This window comes from Dermacentor andersoni, chromosome 6 (genome assembly GCF_023375885.2).
Source record: "Dermacentor andersoni chromosome 6, qqDerAnde1_hic_scaffold, whole genome shotgun sequence".
NCBI lineage: Eukaryota > Metazoa > Arthropoda > Arachnida > Ixodida > Ixodidae > Dermacentor > Dermacentor andersoni.
Window position 1 is genome coordinate 7,656,689 of NC_092819.1, and position 13,303 is coordinate 7,669,991.

The 13,303-nt window shown below is 48.1% G+C and overlaps 1 long non-coding RNA gene across 1 annotated transcript; it reads right to left on the reverse strand.

Annotated features, from left to right (window-relative positions):
• Positions 1–6,427: 6,427 nt before the first annotated feature.
• LOC129382218 (uncharacterized) lies at positions 6,428–12,192 on the reverse strand. The gene is made up of 2 exons (XR_008610312.2): positions 11,391–12,192; positions 6,428–10,897 (listed from the first exon to the last, which is right to left on the reverse strand). It is a non-coding gene; the product is annotated as an uncharacterized lncRNA (long non-coding RNA).
• Between the last annotated feature and the right edge of the window lie 1,111 nt (positions 12,193–13,303).

Genomic DNA, 13,303 nt, shown 5'->3' on the forward strand with positions numbered 1-13,303 from the left:
AGGGCCATATGCTTGAACTACATCGTATGTGCTTCTAATGCTGCGCCACAAAGCTGCAAGAACTACTTGGACGTTTTCTACCCTGGACTGGAGGTCATCGGACTGTTTCACCTGCATTCCGGCATTTTTGACCTGTCTGTGAACCGCGTTTCTCTTATTCAGACGACGGAGACACCTGAAACGACGGCCGCCGAGTAGTGCAGTGAGCAGCAGATTGAAAATCAAGCGGTCGAGCATGCGGCCAAGTTAATCAAGTACGTTTGCCACCTGACCCCCGACCTTTCTGGCTGTTGCTCAGAAAGTCTGTCTCGCAACGTTCGTGAGTATTGCGTGGCTCTAGTGAAAGGCCGTCTGCAGTCCATCGGCAGAGATGCGTTGGCCGCGCTCAGCCTGCGCACTGCGAAAGCCGAGGGCTTCGACACAAACCGCCACGGGGCCCACGCCGCCGCTGCCACTGATACCAGCGAAGGGTAAAAAACCCGACTCACCTCAGCACTCAGAAGGCCGAAGTTGAGAAACAAGTAGAAAATCGAGCAGCGACTCTTCGCAGAGAGAGTGCAGCTGCTGAACCTTACGTCTCGGAATTCTCAATCTGACATTGCCCTCGGTACTATAAAGCCAATGCCTTTCCAACGACTCTTGTAAAGACAAACAGCGCTGTTCAATCCAACGCTCAAAAAGATCCAACTTGTGAAGTCGTTCGTGCGAACGCCGCGACTCAAACCGTCGCAACGCCTCCTAGCAAAATGGCCGCTGCCCAGCCTACAACAGAATGCAAAATTCGGGTCGTCGTCAATTATAAGAGGGAAACCGCTACAGCGTCTTTTGGAAAGGCTTCACCAAGCGTCCAGGAAGCTAAACTTCGCGCCGTATCCAAATTTCCGAAGCTCAGCCATTTGACCGTGTCGGCATTGATATACACGGGCCTCTTCCATATACTGGCGCTGACAACCAAAGAATTGTTGTCGCCGTAAATCATTTGACACGGTATGCTGAAACCGCCGCCTTGCCTGCCGCATCAGCAAATGACGTCGCCTCGTTCATCCTAAACTTCGTTCTCCGCCATGGCGCACCTCGTGAACTGCTGAGCGATCGGGGCCGCGTATTTCTCTCGGGCGTCCTGCAGGCACGCCTATCTGAATGCCAAATTATTCACCGCACTACTACTGCTTATCAACCACAGACCAATGGCTAAGCAGAACGATTCAACAGAACTCTTGGTGACATGCTCTCAATGTATGTTACGTCCGACCACTCCAACTGGGATCTTGTACTTCCATTCGTCACTTACGCATATACCTCTCAAGCCACTACCGGATTCTCACCATTCTTTCTGCTTTACGGCCGCCATCCTTCCAGCACCATTGATACGCTTCTCCCGTACCGGCCGGACCCTGCTGAACGCTCACCTGTTTCTGCGATCGCTCAGCACGGCGAGAAATGCCGACAACTGGCCCGTTCTTTGACGTCTGCTCAACAGTGCCGCAAAAAGAACGATATGACCTCAGTCCTCCCCCTCACCCCTTCCCCATCGACTCACTCGTGTGGCTTTGGGTCCCGCCTGTTGCTGCTCCTGGCCTTTCGTCCAAGCTCCTCCCGAAGTACCACGGGCCCTACCTACCGTGTGGTTGCGCAAACATCACCAGTTAACTACGTGGTTGAACCCGTATCGCCAACTCCCGATCTGCGTCGTCGGGGGCGAGAGACTGTGCACATTGACCGGCTGAAGCAGTATTACGATCCGCCCACCTCTTCCTAGGTCGCCAGGATGGCTACTCTTCGATTCCTGGGGTGATTGTGACGAAGACGATCGGCAGTCTGAAAAGCCCCGTTGCCATCGCGTGGCTCGTACCCAGTTATTTGGCTGGCTGCGCCCCACCTGCTGGTGCCGAGTTTGTAGCTGCTGCTCTACGAGCCGAATAAACCCCCCTTACAATTTATTTATTTATTTGGAATACTGTCACTCTCTGGTTAATTGTGAGAGAGCGGAGCAGCTGGGCAATACATTCGTCAGATTTTGACAGATATAGTATAATTGTTCACAGCAGCTCTGCATAGACAATAATTACCAAACAATTTTAGAGTAATAAAAGGTGAAAAACAACAAATTAGTACAAACAAGTTTCAAAAAGCACATATAGGTTCAAATGGAAAACATGATCACAACATAATGTATTCTGTTTAGAGCCGACAGAATAACCACATAGCTAGCGTTTAAAACGCGTCGTCTAGCTGGGAATAAAAAAATTGGAAATGTGTCAGCGTTAGTAATGGATGCGTCCAGGCAGTCCCATTCTCGTGTTATTAGCGGTAAGAAAGAGTGTTTAAAGGTGTCACTGTGATATGAATACTCGGTTAGTGTGTATGCGTGCTGGTTCCTAAATGCACGTTTGTGTGTCAGTGAAGCATACTTGGATGAGTCGATCTTAAATGCGTTATGAAGTAGCTGATAGAGGAATTTCAGTCGCGCGAGCTTTGCCCTTTGTGTTTCAAGCTCGTAGATTGCAGCTAGTTTATACTTGTTTGTTTACACTTGTTTATACTTATTGTATTGTGTATTGTATTGATTGTAGCTTGTTTGTACTTATTGTGAATGAACCTGAGTGCTTTAGGCTGTATTTGTTCAAGTCGCGAAAGGTTATTTATAGATTGAGGAAACGAAACTCTGTTAGCCTATTCTAGTACAGGTCTAATGAACGTTTTATAAGCCAAAAGTCTAGTTAGTGCAGGGGCAAGGCGAAGACACCTTTTAAGAAAAGACAATTTCCGCAATGCAGTGATGTTATCGATGTGTCGCCCCATCTAAGGCCATTTGTTAATGAAACACCTAAGCATTTGTGTTTGCTAACGAACGCCAGTGATATCCTATTGATTGTGGACACAAACATTGATGGTTGCCTTTTCGGGTTACTGAAATTGCTACAGATTTGCTTGTGTTAACTGACATCCGCCAGTCATTACACCAAGACGCAATTTTATCTAATAATCTGTTAAGTATGGCATGGTCTTGATGGCTCCTGGATTCCCTGTAGATTATACAATCGTCAGCAAAGAGTTTAATGTTACAGTTGATATCTCTGGTAATGTCATTAATAAAGATGAGGAAAAACAAGGGCCCAGGACAGAGCCCTGAGGAACACCGGACGTGACTGATGGCACAGTTTTGGATTGGACGAGATGATATAAAACGAATTGTGAACGTTGTTGTAAGAAATCTTCTACCCAAGCCACAATTTCTCCATCACAAATGAAACCCCAAAGTTTTACGATTACTTTGAAATGGCACACGCAGTCGAAGTCTTTAGCAAAGTCGAGTAATACGATGCCAGTTTGGCTGTTATTGTTGATACTTAAAGGGCCCCTGAAACGGTTTGGACAAATTTTGTAGACGCGTAGGGTACAGCTTAGGTAGAACATTCGCACCACAATTTAAGTGAAACGTTACGTATTAATGGAGCTATAAGCGATTACAAGTTTCCCTCATCCCTAGCCATGCTTTTCGTCCTCAACTCGTTCGCCGAGTGATCGGGGCTAAGCTCCGCCTTCACTGGTCCTGCGTCACGATGCGACGTCACATCGTCCACTTCCGGTTGTTTTGGAGCCCGCCCCCGCCCGCGCGAAACGTCTCCGCTAGCCGTTTGGCCTTCAACCTCAAGCGAGAGCTATCGAAGCAGCGTGAGTTGAGAGCATTCTGTCGTAGCGCCGAACGTGTCTGGTATTCCGGAAATCACACACTTACAGAACGTTTCGACGGAACGGTGGAGGCATAAACTCAAGCTGATGAAGGAACTTTAGCGTAGACGTGCGTGAGCTGCCTGATCGGTCTCCACAGTCCAGCCACCTGTTGGCGCAGAGCTTAACCAGCCAAAGAAAGAGCTAATATTGATCTAACCAAGTGTAAAACATTTTAAACATTTACAAAAACAACGTGTTAACGATTACACTCCTGCGAAAAATTTACGCCAGCAGCAAAGAAGAATACATTTCCTTACTGCTACTGTGTGTGGTTGAGCTCTATGCCACCAGGTGGCCGCACCGTGCAGACCATTCACATTTGCGCTTCTGTTCATCCCATGAAACGACACGCAAGGGGACACGGCCAGGCCCTGTCCCCTTGCGCTTGCGTTTGCCCTAATACCGGACTCGCGGAACGCTATTGCGTTAGTAATCTTTCAGTGTCATGTGACGGCCGCAAACGCGCAAATCCTGGCGCCGATCGGATAGCGGCAGTCCGATGCGTAGCAGCCAGTTCGCTCGTCTGCTGCCTTGCAGAGGGACACGATGTCGCAGCTTGACATATTGCCAGTCGCTACGTTTACAGTCCACAACGCAACAAAGTCGAATCATAGTGCTCGCGAAAAGACTGAGACTAACTCTGACCGCGGAGCTCTCGTCAAAATGGAGTACGTTGTAACACAAGCAGACGACACTTGCTGTGTGCCGGAAGTGCTTAAGTGTACTGAAAAATTGTTCTTGTGCATTCTCTTTATGTTACTTTCTTTTTAGAAAAACAAATTAACATTCCGACTATTACGAACATAATTTGTTTACCATAAAGTTGGAAAAATTATCGATGACACGCCCTTGGCAGCCAATAGGATAGCTCGCCCTAATGACGTCATATGGGTGATTTACGTCGTATGGCTAGGGGCGGCTGAAAATTCCGCCGAGCAGTGTGCTGCGATCGGCAGCGATGTACATTTTAAAACCTTATAATAAATTACACGCTTTACGCGGAGCACTTACATGCGTCAATTAACGATCAGAAGGACCTACTCTCTAACGACTCATTAAGTTTGTACAAGATCGTTTCAGTAGGCACGCATAGAAGATGCGCGGTATGTATACACCGAATGCGAAAATTGCCAACCGAACTTAATTGCAGATTGACATGTTATGCGCATTGCATGGGCAAAAGAAAAAACAAATAGAAGAAACGAAAGAAAATGTACTTGCATAGAGCTCGCTATCCGATCTTCAGCAATGTAGCCGTTTCCGGATAGGTGACGTTCATGGACGAGCTTCAACAGAAGCTGCTGGATGTTGTACTCAATTGCCGGCGGCTATACTTTAACCAATCTTTCTTTTTAGGTGTGCGAGTCCTTTCTTTGTGAGAAATAACAACAGCGACGGCTCTAACCTATAGCACCAAACTGGGTTCTATTCATGGTATAACGCGTGAAGTTCGCAAGCTAAGAGAAGTGACTGCGGTTATCGCTTTCTCTCAACTAGCGTGTGTTATGAAGATTGTTTCATTAGACGCCGTTGATTCCGAATTTGATTGTGGATTTTATGGCTCGTAGGCCTAACAAGGCTTAGCTTGGCTGGTGAAGGCACGTAAAGTTGGTTACTCAAAGCTATAGCTAGCGCAACTAATTGTTTGCTGCTTACAGAATAACCTCTAAATTGTAATTAAACGCGAATACACGAAAGTCAATATTACTATTCTTATCATAAAATGGTATATTTTATTTAATTATTTCGTATAGCATTTTCTTTGAGACGCAGTAGTGGCGCTGTCAGCGCAAGACGCTATCCGCAAACGCAAAGCCCTATTCTAAAATTCCTCACTCCTACTTGCCCCAATGCTAACACCCGCAAAGCTATTTGGAGCCGCAAACTATTAGGGCCCCTATTCTAAAACTCTCTATTATTATTAAAGCGGCTTATCTGACCTAAATATTATTCTCCACGCTCCACTGTTGCATTCTGCAAACGTATACGCCCCATTCCTCAAGATATCCCTTTTAGGCTCTTAATATTGCTGGCCTTGGAACACCAAGCCTTTCACATCACTCATTAGGGTATTACATAAGGGGGGGTGTGGCAAATGCATCAATAAACACTATGGTCATTGTAAACACTATGGTCCTTATAACGCCTCGTGCACCGCCTATAGAGGCACCACTGATAGCCACCTAGCGGGCGCTTCCAACAGTACGTGCGGGAGCAGTATAGCAGACCACAACCTCTTGCAGCAAGCATGGCTGAAGTTCGCGGCTACGATTTCTCCTTTGTTCGGGTGCCAGACTGCTTCTTCTGCGGTGACAGCTGTAGGGAAGACGCTGACCTCTGTGGGAGCGGGTATGAACACGATGTTACCGGTGTTTGGGGCAACGTATAGTCCACATACGTGCCAGTTGCGTCCCGCAGACAAACGCCATGAACCCCATTTACCTGAAGTGGAGCTCATGCTAACTAACCGATAAATTTTGTTGAGTAATGCGATCTCTCGATCGTATCTTTTTTTGTTAAATTCAACCCTTGCTGTAATGCTCATTCTGTACCTCAATAATAAGCAACCGTCGTTAGTGCAGACTTATATAAAACAAATCCGCACACGGTGCGATGTCTGCATATGCCGTTGTGATTTTTCTGCTGATGAATACATGTGACATCGCCGAATAAGTGCAGTCGAAGTCGCCTCAAGAAGAGTAATTGCGAATTTATTGATGGAAACGCGTACACTAGCCGACGAAGTCACCAAACACACGGGTTAATAAAAGCGCGTGTTAGTGCTGTACCGCCGATGCAATTCTGCTGCATACGCCGATGGACTGCCGTTCCCGCTGCAGTTTTTGGAATTTTAAATTCCCCAAGGAACCCGTTTGGAAACGTACGAAGCTAAAGTCTGACTAACTTTTCAGTACTTTTTTTATATTACTAGACGGAGGTGCCACATGATATATTTAAAGGCACAGCAGCGCCAGTCGAAGTAGATGAGCGCTGACGGCAAGGCCGGGTTTAGTCCTCTGCAGCGTAAGCATAATAAGAAAGAATGCAGTTGAGTACAAAATTCACATGCAAGAAGGGACTACGTTGTGGAACAAACAAATCACTCGGCGTGTTAAGTCTGCTCAGGCAGCATCGAGGTGTGATGACTTCCTAAACGTGACGCGAACTTTTCAGCGAAAAAATGAAACAAAAGTACCATATGCAGCCACTATTAGCAATTCTGGCCCTGAACTACCTATTTTCTAAACACATTTTCCCAAAGAACACAATATCTAAGAAGCCATCGGGCAAAGAGAATAAAGCTGTTAAAGAAGCACTTGCTTGGTATCATTCCGATAAGACACAGCGTGATTTATACCCTTTACAAACGAGGCAGGGTGAAAACCTCGCAGCTCAAAAGAATCAACAAGAGTTATGTATGGAGCAACTAGCAACAGTTAAACATGTGCGAAGCCACGCATAAAATAGGTGTAAAAACATGCAGTGCGCGACAGCGCTGGTGCGTGGATTTACCGGGCCACATAACACCAACAATTTCAGTTCTTGCAAACTTCAGTAGCTTTAACATACAACACAATGCGCTCGTGCAGTCGTGCTGCCTAGCTAGCGCAACGCGGTAAAGAAGCGGAAAACAATGCGGCAAACGTCCTTCCGAACTTTAGCGAAATGCCTTTAAACCGCATGCTGCGCTGCAGACGAACTTCGTCGCGTACGCGTCTAACTATGATCGAGTGGGAAAAAACACCGACGAGACAAAGGAAAGGATGAGAGCTAGAAATTTCCCGCGGAGCGACGATCCATTTTTGCTACCGTTGCTCCCGCTGATGAGGCTTTGCGGGGAATGATTAGAACCCTATCGCCGGCAGGTTTTCGCCGGTATTTGAGCCCCCCACCCTGCAACAATTCTTCTTCGAGATTCCTTGAAGCTTTGGGCACCCCACACATGCGAAGGGTGTTGCCCATTTTGCTCTTAAGAGAAGCACTATAAACGACACAAGAAAAATACGGCGCGCCGCTGGCTCCTCTCCCGTGTGTTCTGCGCAAGGCCGCCACCAGTGGCGCGTCCATCGGCGCGCACTACGCGTATAGAGAATAAGGGCGGGAATAATTACACGGACCTTTACAGCCATTAACAGGGACCGCGCTCACGAGTCTGTCCTGTAGCACCAGGTTCATATAGGTCACTCTGAAAACGCTGTTTTCAAAAATTATTTGCTAATAAGAGAGTTCATTAATTGGAAATGGCGTGAGCAACCTCGTTTTCGACACGCAGCCGATGCACCTGTTTCGTCGACCGTTGGATGCAAAAGATCGTGTGCATGCATAAACGTAATCCCGGGCATTGCTAATATGCTTCAAAAGCTTTGCTCCTATAGCTTGATATCAGACCCTCTGTGGACACACCTGCATCTTCGGATCGTGGTCAAGGCGGGTCACTGAATGCTCCGTATATATAGGGCGCGCGATGTTACGAGTTTTGGCTCTTGTCCAGTCCAGGTCATCCACCGGTGTCCCCCGACCCCGAAGCCGGCTGACCTGCTGGCCTCGCTACAGCTGCGCCCAACTGGAGCAGTTGGCCGCTTCCCGCAACAGAATATCGCGGTTTCGGTGTTTGCGGACCACGCGCCCACAGCGGTCGAGGAACTCCCGGCCTGCCGATTCGTAACAACGGCGCGGCCCTCCCTAGGTCAAGGTCCGCAGGTTTCGTTTCCACGAGCGTCAAGCTGCGATGCCGGCGGCCGGTGTCGGGCACAGTTGATCGATCCATACTTTAGTAAAATTGGATGGAAATGATGATCACTAGTATATTTATGCTGCTGAGTATACTTTATAATGAAAGCCAAATAGAAAAGATAACACGCACGGCAAGGATTTATTTAACAGGGATAAGCGGGCTAGTTGGTGGTCGTTAATGGAATGCATCATGTAACCGCACTGAAAAACAAGGGACAAGGAAGGAACACACAAGACAGGCGCGGATAACGTTTAATATAACGTTTTTAGCGCGTTGTGATTTAACTAAGAGCTAAGATAGCTACGTGCGCTCCGAAGTCTTCTTCCCCCGCTTTCGGGGCAAACGACCTTCACCCGTTACCTTGACACGTAGAGCAGCTCGCCACCATCCGACCACCCTAAATGATGCAGTGGAATGAACAGCGAGCGGGGACGATGTGGAAAGTGTCGAGCAACGCTGCTTGCTATAGACTTATATGGGCACAATGTTTTTATCTATATTGTTGCTCATTTATTATTTTGCCTCATAAGCTATGTCTCATAAGCTATTCCTCTCCTCTTGGGCCATAGAAGCGCTATCACGGGTGCACAAGAGTGGTTGAGAACCGCTTAACACAACGACGTTGTCGCACAGCATAGCGAAGCAGATTCCCTCCGGAGCAGAGGCGGCGTTTCTCGCCTGAAACGAGTGGAAAGAGAAGCGCCGGGTGCGATATCGGTCAAGGCTACGTTTGGCCAACGGCTGCTCCATTTCGCGCTCGCCGAGCATCGCACCCAGCTCCAGTCGGCGCCTTGTTCGCGCAGCAGCGAAAGGGAAAACCGCCATCGTTCACTCTGGAGGTCACTGCCAGGAAGGAAGGCGGCTCGATGTCGGTTAGAGGGAGAATCCACCTGGGCAGGGGGCGAAGCGCGCAGCAGGTGAAGCCCCTGCGAGCCCCTCCCCAAGCGGCTGCCATGGGCTCGCCTGCTTTTCGCAGCGCCGCCCGTGCTGCCGCCAGGTGCAGCGCACTGGCGTCATAGAAATTCTTTTTTCTTCTCAATGCTGGCGTCCAGTTTGCTGGTGGACAAAGTCATATAATTTCTCACTATAAATGTATGGACAAAGTTTTTGCATGACCATGCCTTCACCTAATTAGTTCGAAATGTTAAACACCCCGGCGCTCTAACAATTACCTCTTTACAGAATGTACGAATGGGACAAGCACTATAAGGCTCGAAACATATTATTGAAAAAAGGCAAAGATGACGTTCAGTCGGCGTGTACCCTGTCTTAATTCTTCTGTATATTTTTACCGTAAGAACAATGTTTAGTCTCCTTAGATCGCGCATCCAGCGACGGTTCCCTCCGAGAAGCAGAAACTAATCTCGAAGGCCAGACTTTCGCATGCTGCTGTAACCAGAAGCAATTACAGGCGCCGGAAAAACATTTCCTTGCTGCCTCTTTTACACCTCTTGTGACATGCTTCGTTTGCTGTGATAAGTGGCACACGAATCATTACACGCAACATGCATTGTGCGGATATCGAAGCTGAAAATAAGAGAGAGAAAATACCAGCTAGACCGGACCAAGTGAGGCTGCGTGCAGTATTGTCATACTCACCGGCCCACAGTCATGCACGTATATCCGCTTATACAATCAAAGATGACTTTTCATCCTTCGATGAAATAATATCGGTGATTAAGATGGAAGCTACACGTACTACAACCATCTAAAAGAACATTATGACCCTAAAGTTATCTGCAAATAAGATTTATACACTGTTACTTCTTGCAAGATGCATTACCAAATATGTCAGCGGTCCATGCTCACGTCGTTTTAAGAAGCGAACACATACTTTGCGACGATTGACTAAACGGTAACGGGGAGGAAAATGTGCATATGCGCCACTACCACACCTCCGAGCAGCGGAACGAATTGCACTGCGCCCATAGAATGAAGAACCAACTGCGCCCACTGCGCCGCCGCTTCATGCGGGTCAGTCTTCGTTACCGGAGGCGGGGGGTGCCGCCGCCGGCGCACGGACGAGTCCACTCGAGGCAAGTGTGCGTGGTCCGGATGGTTTGGGCGGTTTGGGGACTGCCGGGAGGTGTGCGTGTGGGAGTTGCGCCGGTGTGGCCTGGGGAGTGGTCTGGGGACTCCGGGGCGTGGTGCGCCCCGTCGGGGGACGTCGGGGGTGTCCGCAGGGGAGGTTCGGACGGGGCCAAGTCAGTTGGGTCCCGGTTTCGGCGGCAGCGGCCCGTCACCCACCGCTGGCTGCGTGCCGCGGAGGAGAGGGCGAGGGTCCTCTTCCTTCGGCTACCATCTCGGGGGGCGGGTCGCCGAGCCAGCCACCACCACGTGGGGTGCCACAGGAGGCGGCCCGCGGTCACTCGCCTCGGGCTTTACCGGCTTCACTCCCTCCGCGCCTATTTCGGGCTCTCGCGGAAGCTGCCGGGAGAAAGAGTAACATGTACTAGCGGAAGGAGGTGTGCCCAGGTGCGCAGAGCATTCGTGCCACAAGGAGATGCGATGAACGCAAAGCTGAGCATCTGAGAAACCCTGTTTCTGATGTCCACTCGCTCATCGCCACGCCCACATTTACGCCACCGGGATTCCCTTCAGCAAAACGCATGCTGGCAGACGAACAAGCCATTAAATCATTCAGGAAAATGCGAAATTTACTCAAGAACGGGATACTGCTTTCAAACACAAAAAGCAGCTAGTAAAACTGTGGAACATTAAAGACGGCGTCGAAATAAGCAGACTGTAGCGATGTGTGCACAAAACGCTCTGCAAATGTGTGGTTGTGCTTTAATCATGGTAATTTTAGTGTAGATACATCACATTGAGCAGGTAGCGGCTGCATTCCTTAATGCTGCACACGGTGACGGACATATAGAGTCAATTAAAAGCATACTGGGTGCGATTGCGAATAAATTACCTCATCAGAGTTTGTGTGCAACGTCTTGCAGCAGCTCTGGATAGGCGACCAAGCTAACCTTCCTTCCGATATATTGACCTTCGGCTGTAGGACGTTGTGGTTTAGTCCGCAATTGACTGCATACTTATAACAAGACTGTTATTCTGTCACGTCACAAAAACGTGCCAAAGCAACATCTATACATTTTCGGACGGTGCATTCAGCTTCAGCATTATAATGTTGCACGTCACTGCCTAAAATGCTTGGCCAAATGCTGTAGCTTCTTCAGCACATTTACAATCTTCTAACCCATGATTTACTTCACTATGGTACCCGCTTACTGAGCTACTGCCGACACTTATCAATGATAGTCGCGAATGTCGCGACCTCTCACGGGCTACTATAATAGCACTATAACGTGGTCTCTCCGCTCAGTACACAGAGGGCGTAAGTCGTCAGGCACTCACACGCATGCATAAAAAAAATGCTCTCGCGCAAAAAAAAAAAAAAGAACACGCACATATATTCATGGTCCTCGAGATCGGTTGCGTTTTCACATCTCGGAGGCCGCACATAATTCCCCCAAGTTTGTTTCATTTCTCAAAGAGAGCACGAGATCCCGTTTTCCTCACGCTGCACTGTTACAACGTTACTAGACCTAGTCTAGTAAAGTTGTCAGGGGCGGCGCATGCTTTGCAGTGAGGCGCAGGACGTAGAAAAATAATGGGGCGGCGCTGCGATCGAAGTGAACTGGGCCGCATGAAGGTCGCGCCGTTGTAAACTGCTGGGAAGAGTCATTCGTACTACTTCGCGCTCTGGTATAGGTGTTGAGACCGCTCAAACAGTGTTTATAATTGCGTATGACATGTATTTATGCCCTAAGAATAGATAACTTTCTTTCTCTTCTTGATATCATTTTATTTTTCTTTATTGCCACTCGGTGACTGAGGGTGCATTGCGGCCGCAGTGTCGGCTTTCATTCTACCAGGCACGTACCCAGGATTTTTTTTCGGGGGGGGGGGGGGGGGGGGGGCAACCCAAGGTAACTTTTCTCTGCAAATGAGGGGGAGGGGGGCACCTTTACTAGTACTAACGTGAATAACGCCCACTATTCGGCATAAAAACGCCTAAACCCACAAAAGAGAAATGAAATAAGGTGTATATTACACGTACGCCTGTGCGATACACATTTCCTTTACTTGGCAAACAAAGAGCCACGTCAAATGGAGAGAGAGAGAGAGAGCATTTATTCTTCATGAGATTGGGTGTCTTGCTCGCACCCAATCTCACGACAAATAAATGTTTTATCTCTCTCTCTCTCCATTGGACGTGGTTCTGGACTCGCGCAGGAAAGAAGCGCAGAAAGAACACAGCCAATAGCAAGTAAAGAAGCAAAAGTGTAAAATAAAGATTACTTTAGTAGAATAGAACTTAAACAGCAGTCGGAAACAAAGGCACATGGACTGCGCGGAGTTAGGTTACTCCGTCAGCCAATCACAGAAGCAAACAAAATCGTCGTCATGCGGCCTTTTCAAAATAACATCGTACTTGACATCTCCGGAGCGTCTGCTATTCTTGAAGAGTCTTTTCATCGGCAGAAGCAATGAGGTGCGCAAAAGACATGGACAAAGCTATGGAGTCTTCAAAAGTCTGGGGTGCAGTTCATTTCACTGCTGCAGCCGCTTTACTCATGAAACTTCACTGCCAACTGAAGTGAAACGTTACAACAAATAGTTGTAGCGAAGCAAGCATGTTATTCCAGTTCAATTAGGAATTAGGCATTCGCCATTCCACTATAATAGGCGAGGGAAAAGCTATAAAATTCCGCGCTAATAATTTTACTTTTGTAGTTACCGCCTTATTTGGGTAACAGAAAATGTTTGAAGTACGAATTATTTGCAGCCTCGCGGAGGAATAGTGGCTGGCTGTTATCA